We start from the raw sequence: 18,479 nt of genomic DNA on the forward strand, positions 1-18,479 counted from the left end.
ATTAACTTTTTAATTTGAAGTAACAGACGCAGGAAGTTGTGCAATGAGTTCAGAGATGGCCTGTGTATCTTTCGTCTGTTTCCTGTCATGGTAAAATCTTACATAGGATAGCAGAACCAAGACATTGACACTGGTACAATCTACAGCCTGTATTCACATTTTACCAGTTTTTACATGCACTCCTGTGTTCATGTACATAGTTCTATGCAATTTTATTGCCTGAAAGCACCATTACAATTGAGATACAGATACGTTCTGTCACTATAAAGGATTTCCTCTGTGCTCTCCTTTGATAATTTATGTAATTCAAGGTGAATGCCACAAAAATACATCTGACTTGATTTCACAAAGGGCTTTTCTTGGCAAATGTGGAGTTGAAGGATATTTGGCCAGTTTTTGAATATTACGAAGGGAGCTGTCATGACCATTCATATGCAGGTTTTTATATGGACATAGTTTTCATTTGTCTAAAATAAATTCCCTTTAGTGAAAGCATGTTTAATTTTATAAGAAACCACCCACTGGTTTTCCAGGGTAGTTGTGTGTTTTATATTTCCTTCCAGCAATGTAGGAAAGATCCAGTAGCTTGGGTCCCTTCAAAAGAGAGACTTGTTAGAGAAGCTTGATCCCTAGGAGAAATCCGGGAGGGAAATAGGTCATCCAATGTGAGGTCAGCAACTTCTATACCCTCTCAGCCTACAGAGATCTGGCAAGACTCCTCTATGAAATGAGAAAGATGTCCTCAGGAATGACAAAATAATAGGTGCTACGAGGCACACCAATTGCCATGCTGATACCTGTCTAGGAGAGGGGGTGGCATGGATGCCTGTGGCAGCTGGTGTCTTGGCTTGGTCAGAGCCCTTCTTTACAATGCTGAATTCAGGGTCCCCAGAGGCATCCTGACCACATTCGAAGGCCTACAGGACAAGTGTTAATTCTTTTTTTTTTTTTTTGCAGTTTTTGGCCAGGGCTGGGTTTGAACCTGCCACCTCCTGGCATATGGGGCTAGTCCCCTACCCCTTTGAGCCACAGGTGCCGCCCTTTAAATTTTTATTTTATTTATTTTTTTTTTTAATTTTTTTATTAAATCATAACTGTATATAATGATATGATTATGGGGCATCATACACTCACTTCATAAACCATTTGACACATTTTTATCACAGTGGTTAACATATCCTTTCCGGCGTTATCTCAGTTACTGTGCCAAAACATTTACATTCTACATTTACCAAGTTTCGCAAATACCCCTGTAATATGCACCACAGGTGTGATCCCACCGATTCCCCTCCCTCTACCCACCCACCCCCTTTCCCACTTCCCCCTATTGTTAAGTTGTAGCTGGGTTATAGCTTTCATGTGAGAGTCCCAAAGTAGTTTCATAGTAGGGCTGTGTACATCGGGTATTTTTTCTTCCATTCTTGGGATACTTTACTAAGAAGAATATGTTCCAGCTCCATCCATGTAAACATGAAAGAGGTAAAGTCTCCATCTTTCTTTAAGGCTGCATAGTATTCCATGGTATACATATACCACAATTTATTAATCCATTCGTGGATCGATGGGCACTTGGGCTTTTTCCATGACTTAGCTATTATGAATTGGGCTGCAATAAACATTCTGGTAAAAATATCTTTGTTATGTTGTGATTTTTGGTCTTCTGGGTATATGCCCAGCAGAGGAATTACAGGATTGAATGGCAGATCTATTTTTAGATCTCTGAGTGTTCTCCATATATCTTTCCAAAAGGAATGTATTAATTTGCATTCCCACCAGCAGTGCAGAAGTGTTCCCTTTTCTCCGCATCCACGCCAACATCTCTGGTCTTGAGATTTTGTGATATAGGCTAGTCTCATTGGAGTTAGATGATATCTCAAAGTAGTTTTGATTTGCATTTCTCTGATGATTAAAGATGATGAGCATTTTTTCATATGTCTGAAGGCCGTGCGCCTGTCTTCTTCAGAGAAGTTTCTCTTCAAATCCCTTGCCCAGCCTGCGATGGGATCCCTTGTTTTTTTCTTGCTGATGCGTTTGAGTTCTCTGTGGATTCTGGTTATTAAACCTTTGTCAGAGTTATACCCTGCAAATATCTTCTCCCATTCTGAGGGCTGTCTGCTTGCTCTGCTTACTGTGTTCTTAGCTGTGCAGAAGCTTTTTAGTTTGATCAAGTCCCAGTAGTGTATTTTTGAAGCTGCTTCAATTGCCCGGGGGGTTCTCCTCATGAAATACTCACCCAGACCAATTTCTTCAAGGGTTTTCCCTGCATTCTCCTCTAGTATTTTTATAGTTTCATGTCTTAAGTTTAAATCTTTAATCCAATGAGAGTCTATCTTAGTTAATGGTGAAAGGTGTGGGTCCAATTTCAGTCTTCTGCAGGTTGCCAGCCAGTTCACCCAGCACCATTTGTTAAATAGGGAATCTTTTCCCCACTGAATGTTTTTAATTGGCTTGTCAAAAATCAAATAGCGGTAAGTAGCTGGATTCATCTCTTGGTTCTCTATTCTATTCCAGATATCTACTTCTCTGTTTTTGTGCCAATACCATGCTGTTTTGATCACTATCGATTTGTAGTAAAGTCTGAGGTCTGGTAGTGTGATTCCTCCTGTTTTGTTTTTATTTCTGAGTAATGTCTTGGCTATTCGAGGTTTTTTCTGATTCCATATAAAACGAAGTAATGTTTTTTCAAGATCTTTAAAATATGACAGTGGAGCTTTAATAGGGAGTGCGTTGAAAGTATATATTGCTTTGGGTAGTATGGACATTTTGATAATGTTGATTCTTCCTAGCCATGAGCATGGTATGTTTTTCCATTTGTTAACATTTTCAGCTATTTCTTTTCTTAGAGTTTCATAGTTCTCTTTATAGAGATCTTTCACGTCTTTTGTTAGGTAAATTCCCAAATATTTCATCTTCTTTGGCACTACTGTGAATGGGATAGAGTCCTTAACTGCTTTTTCAATTTGACTGTTGTTGGTGTATATAAAGGCTACCGATTTATGAATGTTGATTTTGTAACCTGAGACGCTGCTGTATTCCTTGATCACTTCTAGGAGTTTTGTAGTAGAGTCCCTAGTGTTTTCCAGATACACAATCATATCATCTGCGAAGAGCGAGAGTTTGATCTCTTCTGACCCTATATGGATACCCTTGATCGCCTTTTCTTCCCTAATTGCGGTGGCTAAAACTTCCATTACAATGTTGAAAAGCAATGGAGACAATGGGCAGCCTTGTCTGGTTCCTGATCTGAGTGGAAATGATTCCAATTTAACTCCATTCAATATGATATTGGCTGTGGGTTTGCTGTAGATAGCCTCTATCAGTTTAAGAAAAGTCCCTTCTAGACCAATTTTCTTGAGTGTTCTGATCATGAAGGGATGCTGGATATTATCAAAAGCTTTTTCTGCATCAATTGAGAGAATCATATGGTCTTTGTTTTTTAATTTGTTTATGTGCTGAATTACATTTATAGATTTACGTATATTGAACCAGCCTTGAGACCCTGGGATAAAACCAACTTGGTCATGATGTATAATTTGTTTGATGTGTTGTTGGATTCTGTTTGTTAGGATCTTGTTGAATATTTTTGCATCTATATTCATTAGTGATATTGGTCTATAATTTTCTTTTCTTGTTGGGTCTTTTCCTGGTTTGGGGATCAGGGTGATTATTTGCTTCATAGAACATGTTGGGTAGTCTTCCTTCTTTTTCTACATTTTGGAACAGGTTGAGTAATATAGGTACTAATTCCTCTTTAAAGGTTTGGTAGAATTCTGACGTGAAACCATCTGGTCCCGGGCTTTTCTTTTTAGGGAGGTTTTGTATAGTTGATGCTATTTCTGAACTTGATATGGGTCTGTTCAACATTTCCACTTGATTCTGGTTAAGTCTTGGAAGGTGGCGTGCTTCCAAGTATCGGTCTATTTCCTTCAGATTTTCATATTTCTGAGAATAAAGTTTCTTGTAATATTCATTAAGGATTTTTTGGATTTCTGATGAGTCTGTGGTTATTTCATCTTTGTTGTTTCTGATTGATGATATTAGGGATTTTACTCTTTTTTTCCTGATTAGGTTGGCCAGAGGTTTATCTATTTTATTGACCTTTTCAAAAAACCAGCTTTTTGATTTATTGATCTCTTGTATTATTCTTTTGTTTTCAATTTCATTTAATTCTGCTCTAATTTTGGTTATTTCTTTTCTTCTACTGGGTTTGGGGTTGGAATGTTCTTCCTTTTCCAGTTGCGTGAGATGTCCCATTAAGTTGTTAACTTCCTCTCTTTCCGTTCTCTTGAGGAAGGCTTGCAGTGCTATAAATTTCCCTCTTAGAACTGCCTTTGCAGTGTCCCAGAGGTTCTGATAGCTTGTGTCTTCATTGTCATTTTGTTCCAAAAAATTGGTGATTTCTTTTTTTTTTTTTTTTTTAATTTGGTCAGGGCTGGGTTTGAACCCGCCACCTCTGGCATGTGGGACCGGCACCCTACCCGCTGAGCCACAGGCGCCACCCTGGTGATTTCTTTCTTAATCTCATCTCTGACCCAGCTATCATTCAGCATAAGATTATTTAACTTCCATGTTTTTGTATGGGTATGCAGATTCCTGTTGTTACTCAATTCAAGTTTTATTCCATGATGGTCCGAGAAGATGCATGGAATAATTTCTATTCCTTTAAATTTACTGAGGTTAGACTTGTGACCTAAAATGTGATCAATTTTGGAGTAAGTTCCGTGGGCTGATGAGAAGTATGTGTATTCAGTTTTGTTGGGATGAAATGTTCTGTAGATGTCTACTAAATCTAAATATTGGATGGTTAGGTTTAAATCTAAGATTTCTTTGCTCAGCTTCTTTCTGGAGGATCGATCCAACACTGCCAAGGGAGTGTTGAAATCTCCAACGATTATGGAGCTGGAGGAAATCAAGTTACTCATGTCTGTTAGAGTTTCTCTTATAAATTGAGGTGCATTCTGGTTGGGTGCATAGATATTAATAATTGAGATCTCGTCATATTGAGTATTACCCTTAACAAATATGAAGTGACCATTCTTGTCCTTCCTTACTTTTGATGGTTTAAAGCCTACTGTATCTGCAAATAAAATTGCAACACCTGCTTTTTTCTGATTACCATTTGCCTGAAATATGGATGACCATCCTTTCACCCTGAGTCTGTATTTGTCTTTTAAGTTGAGATGTGACTCTTGTATGCAACAAATATCTGGCTTGAGTTTTTGTATCCAGTCAGCTAACCTATGCCTCTTTAGAGGACAGTTTAAGCCATTCACATTGATGGAGAGTATTGATAAGTCTGGTGGAATTTTGGGTATCGAGTTTTTCAAAGGTCCAGTGGACATTTTTAATCCTTTCGCCAGTGTGGAAGTTGGAGTTTGATCCGAAGTTTCTGAGTGAGTTTACTTTTGTGGTATAGGATTGGGTTGGTCATTGTGGAGGATAGGTCTGAGAACATCCTGAAGAGCTGGTTTAGTTATGGCAAATTTTTTCAACATATGAATGTCATTGAAGTATTTAATTTCTCCATCATAGATGAAACTCAGTTTAGCTGGATACAAGATCCTGGGTTGAAAGTTTTTTTGCTTTAGGAGATTAAAAGTTGATGACCAGCCTCTTCTTGCTTGAAAAGTTTCAGCAGAGAGATCTGCAGTTATTCTAATATTCTTACCTTTGTACGTTATAGTTTTCTTTCACCGGGCTGCTTTGAGAATCTTCTCTTTCATGTTAACTTTAGTGAAGCTAATTATGATATGTCTGGGAGATGGCTTATTGGGGTTGAATCGTGCTGGGGTTCTGAAGCTGTCTGCTATCTGAATTTCAGATTCTCTAGGCATGTCTGGAAAATTTTCTTTCATAATTTCATGTAGAAGGGCCTCTGTGTCCTTGGCAGCCACTTCATCCTTCTCCGAAATTCCTATAACCCTTATGTTGTTTTTTTTCGAATTATCTGAGAGCTCTCTGAGTGAGTGATCCGTTTTTGCTCTCCATTTCTCTTCCTCTTTGAGAGATTGGGAGCGTTCGAAGACTTTATCTTCAATGTCAGAAATCCTTTCTTCTGCTTGCTCCATTCTGTTACTGAGGGATTCTACTGTATTTTTCATATCTTTGAGGGCTGTAAGTTCTTGTTTCAGTGTGTCTAAGTCTTTGGTGGTTTTGTCTTTAAATTCGTTAAATTCTTGAGACAATTTTTGAATTTCTCCTCGAATTCCTAATTCCATTTTATTAATCTTGTCTGCAAACCAAATTCTGAATTCGACTTCTGACATCTCAGCCAGTTGTTTATGAATGGGATCTTCAATCACATCTGCCGTATCTTTTCCTGGGGTGGTTGATCTATTCTGGTTGTTCATGTTACCAGAGTTTTTCCGCTGATTCCGCCCCATGGTTTACTCCCTTTGGTTTTTCCCCTGGGGTTTCATCGAGTGCCCGTACAGTGTTGTGGCCTAAGAAACTGGGGCCCTGTCTGGTGTGGTGGAGCAAAGTGGTTCTGTCTTGTTTTCAGCTGGTTTCTGTTCGATCCTATTGCAACTTCTACTCTGGCTTGAAGTCTCAGCGGTGTGGAAAAATCAGCAATTAAGTCACCCCGCCTGCCCACCTCTGGCCCCAGTTGGAAAAGGAGAATCAAACCTTCCTACAATCGCACACCCAGGGCACCGCCTGAAGAGTCCTCAGTCTATTAGTCCAGTTCAAAAGGTCCGAATCAACTGTCTCAATCGGCACTTGTCTCGGGTGGAAGGGTTCAAGAGGTCTCTGGGAACTGGATCACAGGGGCCTGGTGACTCCTCTGACACAGCTCACCCCAGTGCAGCGTGGAGTCAGGAGGAGCCACCCAGCAAACAGAGCAGTCTGGGAAGGTTGACGTCTCCTTCCCCACTTTGCCCCTCCGTCGGACCCAGTCACTGGTATCTCTGCAGATGGCTAACCCAGTTGCCTGCAGTGAACAGACACTCCAGGGGTTTGCACCTGCCTGAATCGCAAGGAAGTCTGCCAGGCCCCCGCAGACTGCCGCTATCTAGCAGGAGGAGATGGGGCCTGACATCTTTGAGTGTTTGATGCAGGTGATGGGAAGGAGGTGTTCACTCAGGCTTAGCCCCGTCCCTGATGGATGCTGCTAACAGAACAGAACAGAACAGACAACTTTGTGAGGTTCTGTCTCTGTTCCTGTCGTCGCCTACAGGAGACGGGCTGTTTTGAGTTCAAACGTCTTTGCTGCTGGAGAATTGCGTCTGAACACCTCTCTGGGTCGGCCCGCCCTGGAGGCTTCCGGGTTTGTGAGCCGTGTCACCGGTGGCCTCCTCTGGTTGCCCAGGGAGACAGGGGGTGTGGCCTCAGAATATCCAGAAGTGAGCGTTCTGCCGTTAAAGAAAAAACGGCTGTTGATCTACCTCCAGGGAACTGCTGCTCTGGTGTGGGCACTCAGGCGACCCTTTTCTCCTCTGTCCCGCGCCCCAGAGTCAGCACTGAGCGGCCGCAGTTTGTGCTGGGTCCACACCCCTTAAGAGATTCCCCCAAGAATCAGAACTCTTGGGGGATGGGCCCCCAGACCCCGATTGGGAGTGGGGCGGGGTGAAGCTAGAGTTTCATTCAGTTTCACGCAATACTACGGTCCGGGGAGGGCTCCTGCACTGCACCGCAGGGAAGTGCCGCCAAGGCTTGATTTCCCCTCAGCAGAGTGCCCTCTCCTCGCTCACGTGTCCCAGAGTCAGCGCTGACCTGACGCAGCTCAGGCACTGTGCACTCCCCTCGAGAAATCACCCAAGGAGCCGAACTCCTGGGGGATAGGCCCTCAGACCCCGAGTGAGAGTAGGGGTTCTCAGCTCTCAGAGGGGAGGCCAGAGTCCGATTCAGTCTTGGGCCCCGTATGCCCGGGGAGGGTTGGTGCACTGCACCGCAGGGAAGTGCCGCGAGGCGTGACTCCCCCTCAGCCCGGTGCCCTCTCCTCACTCGGCGTGCCTCAGGGTCAATGCTGACCAGTCGCAACTCGGGGACTGTCCACTCCCCTTGAGAAATCACCCAAGGATCCGAAGTCCTGGGGGACAGGCCTCCAGACCTCAGTGGGCGGGAGGGGAGCGCCGGGGATTCAGGGTTGCCGGCAAAGGATTCCCAAAGTTTTATTCAGCCCCATGTCCGGCAGGAGAACACCACGGCACCCCAGTAGGGGAGGTAGGTCCAGTTTTTAGAAGGTCTCTCCCGTGGAGTGTAGTGGGAGGGCCTTTAATTTCTGCCCGCTTGTTCAATTGTGGGGCTCTAGAGCCGGTCTCATGGGGGAGGGGGACTCCCGTCCGCTTGGTGGTGGATTTTGTACCTTTTGTTTGCGTCCTTGTGATCACAACTTGCCTCAGCGGTGTTGATGTGCGTTCTTCAGCCTTCTATCTTGGTGAGGCTCAAGTCCACCAGGATACTTACTAAATTCCTGTCCCTTAACTCTCCTTCTGGACGGGAGCCTTTGTTGAAAGCTGGCTTCAGTCCGCCATCTTGTCTCCCACCTAAATTTTTAATCATTGTATATATTTACGAGTTTATTTCTAGCATTCTCCAAATGCTTTCTAGTATGAAATTGGTATAACATATTTTTCTCCTTGCTCTCCACAGATGTGGCAATGAATTGTCCATGGCTGCTGCCTCCAATCCTTCTGCAGACCCATGAGAGGAAAAACATTAATTTGCACTTTGCCTAGGGAGCAATTCTGTTGACAGAACTAACTCATAAAGACCTTTTTTTAGTCTGTACTACAAAGCCATAGTGGTCAAGACACCATGGTACTGGCACAAAAATAGAGACATAGACACTTGGAATCGAATAGAAAACCAAGAAATGAAACTAACATCTTACAACCACCTAATCTTCGATAAACCAAACAAGAACATACCTTGGGGGAAAGACTCCCTATTCAATAAATGGTGTTGGGAGAACTGGATGTCTACATGTAAAAGACTGAAACTGGACCCACACTTTTCTCCACTCACAAAAATTGATTCAAGATGGATAAAGGACTTAAATTTAAGTCATGAAACAAGAAAAATCCTCAAAGAAAGCATAGGAAAAACACTGGAAGATATTGGCCTGGGGAAAGACTTCATGAAGAAGACTGCCATGGCAATTGCAACAACAACAAAAATAAACAAATGGGACTTCATTAAACTGAAAAGCTTCTGTACAGCCAAGGAGACAACAACCAAAGCAAAGAGACAACCTACACAATGGGAAAGGATATTTGCATATTTTGAATCAGACAAAAGCTTGATTTCTAGGATCTATAGAGAACTCAAATCAATCCACATGGAAAAAGCCAACAATCCCATATATCAATGGGCAAGAGACATGAATAGAACCTTCTCTAAAGATGACAGACGAATGGCTAACAAACACATGAAAAAATGTTCATCATCTCTGTATATTAGAGAGATGCAAATCAAAGCAACCCTGAGATATCATCTAACCCCAGTGAGCTAACAGCTATAGGAGTGAGCTTGGAAGGGATCTTTTATGGCCTTCCCATTGCTGCATAATTGCACAAGTTCGGGAGCAGATCCAGCTCAAGCCAAGCTGGAGATGACGAAAGTCCACATGGATCATGCTGTACCAGACACCCAAATTCCTGCTCCAGAGAAGAAAACTGTGAGATGATAATGCCTGTTGTTTCATGCTGCTAAGTTTTAGAGTAATTTGATATGCAACAATAGAAATCTAATACATTCTTGTTCCAAATTATACATTATCACCATCACATTTACTAATTGTTAAAATCTGACAATTCTTTGCTTGCTGTTCCATGTTACATCTCGAACTTACTTCTGGGATCAGTATTTCTTTCTAATGTACCCTTTAAAGTTCTTTGGGTGGCAAGCACTCTAGATTTGTTTGTCCAAAATGCCTTTAGTTCTCTCTTAGGATAGAATAACATTTAGCCTGATGTAGATATAATTCTAGGATGATTGTTACTTGCTCTTTTCTCTGAGAATATAGCTGTTGTAATTTGTAAATCTCCCATCAGTCTGTAACTTCTTATTAGGAAATTTCTCTAGTTACTTTTACCAAGTTCTTTTCCTTTGGCGATTTGTGGTTTTATCCTGATTGGTCTGGTAGTGAAAATTCCTTTTATGAATCTGCATGAGAATTGTTGAGTTTATTGAACCTGGAATTCATGTCAGGCATAGTTCTGGAAAATTTCTAGCATTTTTCTTCAGAAATTTGCATTTTCCCCAATTATTCTATTTTCTTCTATAGCTCATAATTTTCATTTCTTTATTTCTCTGTGATATATTTTTAGTAATAGCTCTGGACGTTTTGTCTAGTTCACCAGTTCTTTCTTCAGCTATGTTAAAATCAGTGTTTTAATGTAATCATTTTTTAATTTTAACAATTAATGTTTCATTTTATAGATCTTTAATTTATTCTTTTTCTGTTCTCTCTGATTTTGTTTTGATATTACAGTTTTCCTCATCGTGTTTTGGATTTTCTCTTTTATTTCTTCAAACAAGTTATGCTTTTTTTTTTCTGAGACAGAGTTTTACTATGTCACCCTTGGTAGAGTGCCATGGTGTCATAGCTCACAGCAACCTCAAACTCTTGGGCTTAAGCAATTCTTGCCACATCCTCCCAAGTAGCTGTGACTACAGGCGCCTGCCACAACACCCAGCTATTTAGTTGTTGTTGTCATTGTTGTTTAGCAGGCCCTAATCGGGTTCGAACCCACTAGTCCTGGCGCATGTGGCCAGCGCCCTAACCACTAAGCTATGGGTGCTCAACCAACACTTTCTTATTTTGCATTCTATATCTTTTATTTCCAAAATCTATTTTATTTAGGGGCATAATTCTTCTGTTTGGGTTTTTTGCTGACTCTTCCTCATAGTGATTTATTTCCTTATAATTTTAAATTTGGGGTTTCAAGCTCATGGTTACACCTCTAGATATCCAATGAAATGTGTCCACCAGAGATGACTAACATTTTCCTTTGCCAACATGCCTCAGATGCACCCAATCAAAAACTATTGCCTCAGATGCACCCAATCAAAAACTATTTTAACTTGATTTCTAGGCTTGGGATTTTCTGAACCATAAAGGTAGTATACTTGCATATATTTGGGCCACAAATCTGATGATATTTTACCTAGATAACATAGTTTTATAGAAGGCTTATTTTTATTTTCCCTAGGAATCAGGCAGAATTAGATAAATATTCTTATCTTCTATTTAGCCTAAAAGTGTTTTTTTTTTTTTTTTAAACTTCTTGTCTCTTAAATTAGGGAAAAGGAAAAAAAAAAGCATGGCTGTAATTTTGAGAGGTTGGAGCTTCCTTGAGGAATCAACTTTTCATCTTGTACAGAGCAAGGCATTGTTGCCAAACTCATAAATAGCCGTTACAGGCTAAATTCTGGTTAATGGAGAAGGATAAAATTTTTGAGGGCAGACAGACAGCTTCAGTATTGGTTTTCCACTCTGCTTTTTTTGGATTTTGCTTTGTTTTGACTCCCAGAAATCTCCAATCACTTGCAAGTTTAGATATCCATTAACAAAGACTTGGGTCACATTTTATTCATTATTTTCAGATATTTGATGGCAAGGCAATTTTTCTGGATATATAGACCAAAGATTGCCAACTCCTTACAGTTTCCCTAGGTTCCCAGGTAATTTTTTATGGACTCTCTTGGTCTCTCTTTCACTGGTGTTCTGTTTGTAAGTGCTTTCATGCATGTCAGAGATCTAAATGCAGAAGGATTCTGTAGCAGGGTGTCTGTGGTCTGAATGATCTTGTCCCATCAAATTCTTCTGTTGAGGAAGGCGGAGCAAGATGGCAGCCGAGTAACAGCTTCCTTGCATCTGGGCACCATGAGTCTGGGGAGATAGGACTCCAGGCATCTCTGGCTGGTGGGAACTGCCTATCATCACTCCTATGAAGATACAGGGAGTCAGCGAGAGACTTCTGGACCCCAAGAGGAGGACTAAAACAGTGGAAAACCGGCAAGTGGTCGCGTGTGTTCAATCCGTCTAAACCCGCCCACAACTGTAAGTTCAGTAGCAGCGAGACTGCAAACCAGAAAGGCCTTACCTGTGAACTGTTTTGATGTCCTTGGACTTGGCACTGAGTTGAACTGCCTTGGGGAAGGCCTGAGCGGGAGTGCGGAGAACTTTGGCCGTTGTCTAGGGCCCCAGTCTGAGCCGCTGAGCCAGATGGAGCTAATAGTGTTTGGCGGTGGGTCACACGGATCCATTGTCAGTGATCTGTCCCGGCAAGCTCCACCCTCAGGGTCGCAGAGCTAGAAACGGGTGGGAGCTGGTAACCCAGCAACTAAGTAGCCTAAGGGTGGGGTTTGAGCCCCTTGCAGCCCTAACCCTCAGGGGCAAAGTGAGACCGTTTTGGCACACTGGGTAAGTGGATAGCCACTTCAGCAGCGATTCCAGCGAGAAAGCTGGGAAAGCTTCCGCTCAGCAAGTTTACAAGTTCAAAGTGCCTTTTAAGTAGGCTGAAGAGAGATTTAGGGTGTCTACCTGCTGGGGTTTGAGAAATCAGCAGCCTCCAGTCGTATCAGAACTGTGACTAACATCTCATACCTCAGAAGACCACGTGTTGCCCAGACAATATTCAATAACATATACAAACTGCTTTGTTTTTGGTTGTGTATTTTTTTCTATTTTTTTTGTTTGGTTGTTTTTTTTGTTTGTTTATTTTGACATTGCTGATGTTCTTTTGTTTTTTTAATTTCAATCTTTTCCACACAGATCCCTTTTTCTTTCTCAATTTTCCTAGTTTAATTATAATTTCCCATTGCTGCCTTTTTTAATAACTTCAACTTCATTTTTGCTAGTGTTTCTACCGATATAATTTGGTTTTTCACCCAATTTTATCCCCGTAAAGTTTTCTGTTTGCTTCTTTTGGTTTGATTTATAGCATTTTTGTCTTTCCTCTTTACTTGGTGGAGGTGGGGTACTGTGTCTGATCAGGTTAGCAAAGAGCTGCTGACCTCAAAGGAACCACGCAACTGGGCACCCCCAGAAGGTGGGGTTTTTTAAGGTTGTGTCAAAGTACCCTACTGTACACCTACATTGCCCTGTCTCCCTCTTTCTGTGCCTCTCTTCTTTTTGTCAATATTCCTTATACCCACCCCCTCTCCTTTCTCTATCTTTCTTTTTTTCTTATCACTCGGTCCTCCTTTCTTTCATCCACTTTTTTTGCTCTTCAACCTTCTCACCCTTCTGGTCCTGTAACCCTTAGTCCACAGGCACAAGAACTTAAAGAGCAAGAGGAAGTGAAAGGAAAATTAGGGCAAGGAAACAGATAAAAGAAATCACTCATGAGGAAGAATCAGCAGAAAACTCCAGGCAACATAAGAACCAGTCTAGAACAACCCCACCAAGGGACCATGAGGTAGCTACTGCAGATGATTCCACCAGGATAGAAATGTTAGGAATGACAGAAAGGGAATTTAGAATACACATGTTGAAAACAATGAAAGAAATGATGGAAACAATGAAGGAAATTGCTAATAAAGTGGAAAATAACCAAAAGGAAATCCAAAAACAGAATCAAATAAGAGATGAACGATATGAAGAATATAAAAAGGATATAGCAGACATGAAGGAACTGAAACAGTCAATGAGGGAACTTAAAGATACAATGGAAAGTATCAGCAACAGGTTAGACCACACAGAAGAAAGAATTTCAGAGGTAGAAGACAAAGTTCTTGAGATAACTCAGATAGTAAAAGAGGCAGAAAAGAAGAGAGAGAAAGCAGAACGTTCACTGTCAGAATTATGGGACTTTATGAAGCGTTCCAACATACGAGTTATAGGAATTCCAGAAGGGGAAGAAGAATGCCCCAGAGGAATGGAAGCCATACTAGAGAATATTATAAAAGAAAATTTCCCAAACATCACCAAAGATTCTGACACACTGCTTTCAGAGGGATATTGGACCCCGGGTCGCCTCAACTCTAACCGAGCTTCTCCAAGACACATTGTGATGAACCTGTCCAAAGTCAAGACAAAAGAAAAGATTCTGCAAGCTGCCAGGAGTAAGCGCCAGTTGACCTACAGGGGCAAATCCATCAGAGTGACCGCAGACTTCTCTAATGAAACTTTTCAAGCAAGAAGACAATGGTCATCTACCTTTAATCTACTTAAACAGAACAATTTCCAGCCCAGAATTCCGTACCCTGCTAAGCTAAGCTTCAAAATTGACAGAGAAATCAAATCATTTACGGATATACAAACATTGAGGAAATTTGCCACAACAAGACCAGCTCTACAGGTAATACTTCAACCTGTTCTGCACACTGACCACCACAAGGGATCAGCAGCAAAGTAAGAACTCAGAAATCAAAGGACAGAACCTAACCTCCACACTGATGCAAAAGATAAAACTAACCAATGGACTCTCACAAAATAAGACGAATAGAATACTACCACACTTATCAATTATCTCCATAAATTTTAATGGCTTGAATTCCCCACTGAAGAGACGTAGATTGGCTGACTGGATTAAAAAACACAAGCCATCCATTTGCTGTCTGCAAGAAACACACCTGACTTCAAAAGACAAATTAAAGCTCCGAGTCAAGGGTTGGAAGACAATTTTTCAGGCGAATGGAATTCAGAAGAAAAGAGGAGTTGCAATCTTATTTTCAGATACATGTGGATTTAAAGCAACTAAAGTCAAAAAAGACAAAGATGGTCACTTTATATTGGTCAAGGGAAAACTACAACAAGAAGACATTTCAATTCTAAATATTTATGCACCCAATTTAAATGCTCCCAGATTCTTGAAGCAGACCTTACTCAGTCTGAGCAATATGATATCTGATAATACCATCATAACAGGGGACTTTAACACACCTCTTACAGAGCTGGACAGATCCTCTAAACAGAAATTAAACAAAGATGTAAGAGATTTAAATGAGACCCTAGAACAACTATGCTTGATAGACGCATATAGAACACTCCACCCCAAAGATAAAGAATATACATTCTTCTCATCACCCCATGGAACATTCTCCAAAATTGATCATATCCTGGGACGCAAAACAAATATCAACAGAATCAAAAGAATTGAAATTTTACCTTGTATCTTTTCAGACCATAAGGCACTAAAGGTGGAACTCAACTCTAACAAAAATGCTCGACCCCACCCAAAGGCATGGAAACTAAACAATCTTCTGTTGAATAACAGATGGGTGAAGGAAGAAATAAAACAGGAAATCATTAACTTCCTTGAGCATAACAACAATGAAGACACAAGCTACCAAAACCTGTGGGATACTGCAAAAGCAGTTTTGAGAGGAAAATTCATCGCTTTAGATGCCTACATTCGAAAAACAGAAAGAGAGCACATCAACAATCTCACAAGAGATCTTATGGAATTGGAAAAAGAAGAACAATCTAAGCCTAAACTCAGTAGAAGAAAAGAAATCTCCAAAATCAAATCAGAGATCAATGAAATTGAAAACAAAAGAATCATTCAGAAAATTAATGAAACAAGGAGTTGGTTTTTTGAAAAAATAAATAAAATAGATAAACCATTGGCCAGACTAACTAGAAATAGAAAAGTAAAATCTCTAGTAACCTCAATCAGAAACGATAAAGGGGAAATAACAACTGATCCCACAGAGATACAAGAGATCATCTCTGAATACTACCAGAAACTCTATGCCCAGAAATTTGACAATCTGAAGGAAATGGATCAATATTTGGAATCACACCCTCTCCCTAGACTTAGCCAGGATGAAATAGAGCTCCTGAACAGACCAATTTCAAGCACTGAGATCAAAGAAACAATAAAAAAGCTTCCAACTAAAAAATGCCCTGGTCCAGATGGCTTCACTCCAGAATTCTATCAAACCTTCAAGGAAGAGCTTATTCCTGTACTGCAGAAATTATTCCAAAAAACTGAGGAAGAAGGAATCTTCCCCAACACATTCTATGAAGCAAACATCACCCTGATACCAAAACCAGGAAAAGACCCAAACAAAAAGGAAAATTTCAGACCAATCTCACTCATGAATATAGATGGAAAAATTCTCAACAAAATCCTAGCCAATAGATTACAGCTTATCATCAAAAAAGTCATCCATCATGATCAAGTAGGCTTCATCCCAGGGATGCAAGGCTGATTTAACATACGCAAGTCCATAAACGTTATCCACCATATTAACAGAGGCAAAAATAAAGATCACATGATCCTCTCAATAGATGCAGAAAAAGCATTTGATAAAATCCAGCTTCCTTTTCTAATTAGAACACTGAAGAGTATAGGCATAGGTGGCACATTTCTAAAACTGATTGAAGCTATCTATGACAAACCCACAGCCAATATTTTACTGAATGGAGTAAAACTGAAAGCTTTTCCTCTTAGAACTGGAACCAGACAAGGTTGTCCTCTGTCACCTTTACTATTCAACATAGTGCTGGAAGTTCTAGCCAATACAATTAGGCAAGACAAGGAAATAAAGGGAATCCAAATGGGAGCAGAGGAGGTCAAACTCTCCCTCTTTGCTGATGACATGATCTTATACTTAGAGAACCCCAAAGACTCAACCACAAGACTCCTAGAAGTCATCAAAAAATACAGTAATGTTTCAGGATATAAAATCAATGTCCACCAGTCAGTAGCCTTTGTATACACCAATAACAGTCAAGATGAGAAGCTAATTAAGGACACAACTCCCTTCACCATAGTTTCAAAGAAAATGAAATACCTAGGAATATACCTAACAAAGGAGGTGAAGGACCTCTATAAAGAAAACTATGAAATCCTCAGAAAGGAAATAGCAGAGGATATTAACAAATGGAAGAACATACCATGCTCATGGATGGGAAGAATCAACATTGTTAAAATGTCTATACTTCCCAAAGCAATCTACCTGTTCAATGCCATTCCTATCAAAGTACCTACATCGTACTTTCAAGATTTGGAAAAAATGATTCTGCATTTTGTATGGAACCGGAAAAAACCCCGTATAGCTAAGGCAGTTCTTAGTAACAAAAATAAAGCTGGGGGCATCAGCATACCAGATTTTAGTCTGTACTACAAAGCCATAGTGGTCAAGACAGCATGGTACTGGCACAAAAACAGAGACCTAGACACTTGGAATCGAATTGAACACCAAGAAATGAAACTAACATCTTACAACCACCTAATCTTTGATAAACCAAACAAGAACTTACCTTGGGGGAAAGACTCCCTATTCAATAAATGGTGTTGGGAGAACTGGATGTCTACATGTAAAAGACTGAAACTGGACCCACACCTTTCCCCACTCACAAAAATTGATTCAAGATCGATAAAGGACTTAAATTTAAGGCATGAAACAATAAAAATCCTCAAAGAAAGCATAGGAAAAACACTGGAAGATATTGGCCTGGGGGAAGACTTCATGAAGAAGACTGCCATGGCAATTGCAACAACAAAAATAATAAACAAATGGGACTTCATTAAACTGAAAAGCTTCTGTACAGCTAAGGACACAATAACCAAAGCAAAGAGACAACCTACACAATGGGAAAGGATATTTGCATATTTTCAATCAGACAAAAGCTTGATAACCAGGATCTATAGAGAACTCAAATTAATCCACATGAAAAAAGCCAACAATCCCTTATATCAATGGGCAAGAGACATGAATAGAACTTTCTCTAAAGATGACAGACGAATGGCTAACAAACACATGAAAAAATGTTCATCATCTCTATATATTAGAGAAATGCAAATCAAAACAACCCTGAGATATCATCTAACCCCAGTGAGAATGGCCCACATCACAAAATCTCAAAACTGCAGATGCTGGCGTGGATGTGGAGAGAAGGGAACACTTTTACACTGCTGGTGGTACTGCAAACTAGTACAACCCCTCTGGAAGGAAGTATGGAGAAACCTCAAAGCACTCAACCTAGACCTCCCATTCGATCCTGCAATCCCATTACTAGGCATCTACCCAGAAGGAAAAAAATCCTTTTATCATAAGGACACTTGTACTAGACTGTTTATTGCAGCTCAATTTACCATTGCCAAAATGTGGAAACAGCCTAAATGCCCACCAACCCAGGAATGGATTAACAAGCTGTGGTATATGTATACCATGGAATACTATTCAGCTATTAAAAAAAATGGAGACTTTACATCCTTCGTATTAACCTGGATGGAAGTGGAAGACATTATTCTTAGTAAAGCATCACAAGAATGGAGAAGCATGAATCCTATGTACTCAATCTTGATATGAGGACAATTAATGACAATTAAGTTTATGGGGGGGGAAGCAGAAAGAGGGAAGGAGGGAGGAGGGTGGGGCCTTAGTGTGTGTCACACTTTATGGGGGCAAGACATGATTGCAAGAGGGACTTTACCTAACAATTGCAATCAGTGTAACTGGCTTATTGTACCCTCAATGAATCCCCAACAATAAAAAAAAAAAAAAAAAAGAAAAAAAAAATTCTTCTGTTGAAACCTATTCCAATGCAGGAGCTGCTTGCCCTTTCTAGCATGTGA

At 40.5% G+C, this 18,479-nt stretch overlaps 1 protein-coding gene across 4 annotated transcripts in view; it reads right to left on the reverse strand.

Annotated features, from left to right (window-relative positions):
* The window catches only part of LY86 (lymphocyte antigen 86), a 72,194-nt gene that overhangs the window by 41,330 nt on the left and 12,385 nt on the right, over positions 1 to 18,479 (reverse strand). The gene's annotated exons all lie outside the window — the stretch shown is intronic.

This window comes from Nycticebus coucang, chromosome 9 (genome assembly GCF_027406575.1).
Source record: "Nycticebus coucang isolate mNycCou1 chromosome 9, mNycCou1.pri, whole genome shotgun sequence".
Classification (NCBI taxonomy): Eukaryota; Metazoa; Chordata; class Mammalia; order Primates; family Lorisidae; genus Nycticebus; species Nycticebus coucang.